The 3,716-nt window shown below is 40.5% G+C and overlaps 1 long non-coding RNA gene across 1 annotated transcript in view; it reads left to right on the top strand.

Moving 5' to 3' along the window:
- Positions 1–1,180, top strand: part of LOC113833599 — a 14,079-nt gene extending 12,899 nt beyond the window's left edge. The window contains exon 3 of the long non-coding RNA XR_003481584.2: positions 324–1,180. This is a non-coding gene — a long non-coding RNA (uncharacterized LOC113833599). The remainder of the gene's footprint in view (positions 1–323) is intronic.
- Positions 1,181–3,716: the final 2,536 nt, after the last annotated feature.

A 3,716-nucleotide genomic window follows, 5' to 3' on the forward strand; every position in this document is an offset into this window, starting at 1 on the left:
AGTTGAATGATGCTGCTCTATCTTGGGAAGATGTTGAGGGGTTGAGACCTCTCCAAGGCATGATGGGACAGGGAATACTGCCCTCTCACCACAGGAGCCAGTGAGAGGAGGAAGAGAGGAATCTATGTTTCCATATTTTTAGGGGAGAGAACTTTGCACCATCATGAATTCTGGAATAGTAGTATATGTAGTTCATCTGAAAACGGGTGCATTAAGTTTATGAAATTCCTCCTCTGTTTCTGATTTAAGAAATGCAGCCCTTGCTTCAGTAAAATCTATACTACACCAGCCAATATTTATTTTGTATTTCTCTATTCATTTAGGCACGTGTGAAGGGATGATTTTAGTTTCAAAGATCTGAGGAAGACTCAGGAATGTCTGAGGCCGTGGCACATGGAAACTTGTGGCAATTATCTCTGGATCTGTAGGAGCCAGGAGACCATGTTTTGTTTACATATGCGCTTCTGCATATGCCGAAAACTAATTCCTACCTGAGGATGGGGACGCATACCAAGACCTCAAGATTGAAGGTGTTACTGGAGCGGCTCCTGCCTGCTCATGTTCACCGCCCCTCCAAAAACTTAGTCCTCCATGTTAAGGTGACAATCAGGAGGAAGAGAAGAAATGTTACTTAAACTTGAACATGCCTGATCACTGCCGTATCAAAACTGTTCTTATATTTTCCATCAGTCACATAGGAAGGATGTAGTGGTTGTAATGAGAACTTTGACCTATAGGCTCATGTATTTGAACTCTTCATCCAGTGGAGGTGATAGAGTCCTTAGAATGTGGAACCTCACTGGAAGAAGTATATCACCGAAGGCAGGCTTTCAGTGTTTAAGTGGGGCCTGGGCCCCACTTCCTGTTCTCTGTCTCTCTTGGCTTCCTATGTGTGGATGGAAATGTGACAGTCCAGACTCCTGCTCCTGCCACCTTGTTTTCCCAGCCCCTTGTCATGCCTTGGGCACTGTGATAACTCACTAAAAAATATGACAGGTATGTTCTTGGCTTTCAAAATTTTTTTGAATAAATATCATATTCCTTTTCATTGAAAGGGAACATATTAGAACAGAAAGGTGGACCAATCAGATGGCTCAGTGGGTATAGGCATTGTGGAGTGTCCACCAGGGAAGACTACTTGAACATGAGTTTGAGCCAATAAAAAATCTTCATTAGCCAACCAGGGACTACACTGCGTGCTCAGGATCTCAATGTAGCCCAGAGTCTTTCTCAGGGTGAGATCTCTAAGTGCAAAAATCATATCCTGGGTTGACATACTTCAGTTAACAAGAACAGTTAGCTAGAAGCAGAACTGCAGAAGCCAAAGACTGAGGTTAGTACATTTAGAGACTTTCCCAGAATGATGGACTTAGATTTTTGTTTTCATTTTTGCAGGTTGTGCTATCTATGTGCTGAGTTTTATGGCCTCAATGGTACAACCATGGTGTTGGTAGTGCTAAGGTCTGGGGGTCCGTTAAAGCATAGCCTGGTAGAAAGAGACAACTGACTCCACAGCATCATCCTCTGACCTCCACTCATGTACCTTGGCGTGCACATATCTACACATAGACACCCACACAAATAAATAAACACAAGAAAAATGTAAGAAAAAGAGAAGATAAAAACTATTTTTTACCTATTGGCTGCTATCATATGAGTGGCACATTGTCAAGGTATTTTCTAGTCTTGAGTCCATTTCTTTCTAACATCCTGTTTGATCACTCACCTTAGTCACTGAACAGTGAGCTTCTATGCAGGCACAGTCAATGGCCGCAGAACACAAACCAAGGCGCCACATAGTTCTAGGCTGCTGTGTCTCCCAGCTGGTTGTATTTTTCTGTTACCATGGTCCTACTTAGAATAATCTTTGTGGCTAGTAAATTGAAAGCACCCTTAGTTATGTTAAGAAATAATGCCAGAGGATCTAAGATGAGGAACTATTCATATATTAAAGCCTTTGGTTTTTACTGCTAAATTGTCTGATGGGAAAAAAAAAAGCAGTATGAAATTACATTCTCTTCTATAGTGTTCTGAAGTGAGTGGGGCAGAGTAACTCCTGGCTGTATAAAATACTGTTGGCACATGTAATCAATATCCATTGGTACATTATGCATGTATAAATACATACATACATACATACATACATTAACATAGATATATAATGCTAAAAACTTTTGTCTTTTACTTGTATTCATGCCTCACCTCCAAAAGAAGTTTCTGGCATGACTGTTTAACTAATAATATAAATATAAAATAAAATAGACTGAAACCTACATAAAGGGACAGTCTAAACTGAGCAGGCATACAGAGCAGACTCACTAAGGCTCTATACTAGAGGCATGCTCCTCTGTCTCAGATTTCCAGTGGCAGACAGAGCAGGAAAAGACTCGGGGCTTTAGAGTCTTCAAAAGGAGGGGATGAATTACATTACTGGCATTTGAAGGAATTTATTGCGAGGGCATATCACAAAGCTTTTAGATATTGTTACCATGATTGTCTTTAGACAAGAAAATCAGAGCGCTGACAGCTATGCTCATACAATTTTGACTTACAGAAAGGAAAAATTCTTTAACCCATTTCTCCTTGTCTTTGGGTTTTAAGAGACCACTGACCAAGAATTTGAGGGGGCATAGCAATGACAAAATGACCAACTTTTCATTTTGTTATATCAAGATATATCTTGATTTTTTACGTCTTATTCATGGTAGATGAAGAAGGGAACAGACATTATACATTATATAATGACAATTTCATCAATAAACATATTCTATCCTAACTCCCCACTAAATCCTTCTAGAAAGTTCTAATATCAAAGTAAAAGTTAGAAATCCCCACTCACCAGACAAGCAGTTGTGACTGTACACACATACATCTGTGTCTCCAGGGATTCCTCTAGCTATGGAGCCGTAAAATCTTTTCTGTCACCTGGCACCACTCCAAGGACTGGTGTTGGGAAATACACTGATTAAGGAAACAGAGGCCAAGAAAACTTAGCTATGCTGCCCCGAACTACTCAGCTAATTGGTGGCACAGCTGTGATGAGAATCACAGACACCTAGCTCCTAACTCCCCATACAAGAATAGGAGCTTTAGATTTGAAGGGAAGAAAGCAGAGAGTCAGACATCCAAATGTCATGTAAAATGGCCAGAAAGAGAAGAGGGTGTCCATCTAGGACAGAGAGTTGGCACTTGGGCATGGAGAGGCTGCAAAGGGGAGAGCTTGTTGATGTGGTTAGTCACAGGCTGCAGTGACTGAGGGACTGTGGGGCAGGAGGGTCTGAGAGATGGTTGAGTAGAATGGAACTCAAGAACGGTTAAGAAATGGACAACCGCCTTTAATTCCAGCACTCAGGAGGCAGAGGCAGGCGGATCTCTGTGAGTTCGAGGCCAGCCTGGTCTCCAGAGCTAGTGCCAGGATAGGCTCCAAAGCAATACAGAGAAACCCTGTCTCGAAAAACCAAAAAAATCTCTTTTTTAAAGGAAAAGAGGATATAGGAATGAATACTTTACATTGGTATGGATTTTCATTTATTGATACAAATTTAAGGTCAATTTTGTGATATGCATAATCAAATACAGATTATATAGTCAGTCACCTATAATAGTCACAACCTATAGTTAAGTTAGTTAGGTTTTCTAGATATACAGAGATATATTTGAGATGGATATTCTTCAAACTTTTCAAAGACGTACATAATACATGGCATTTTAAATGG

Source organism: Cricetulus griseus, chromosome 2 (assembly GCF_003668045.3).
Source record: "Cricetulus griseus strain 17A/GY chromosome 2, alternate assembly CriGri-PICRH-1.0, whole genome shotgun sequence".
NCBI classification, from domain to species: Eukaryota; Metazoa; Chordata; class Mammalia; order Rodentia; family Cricetidae; genus Cricetulus; species Cricetulus griseus.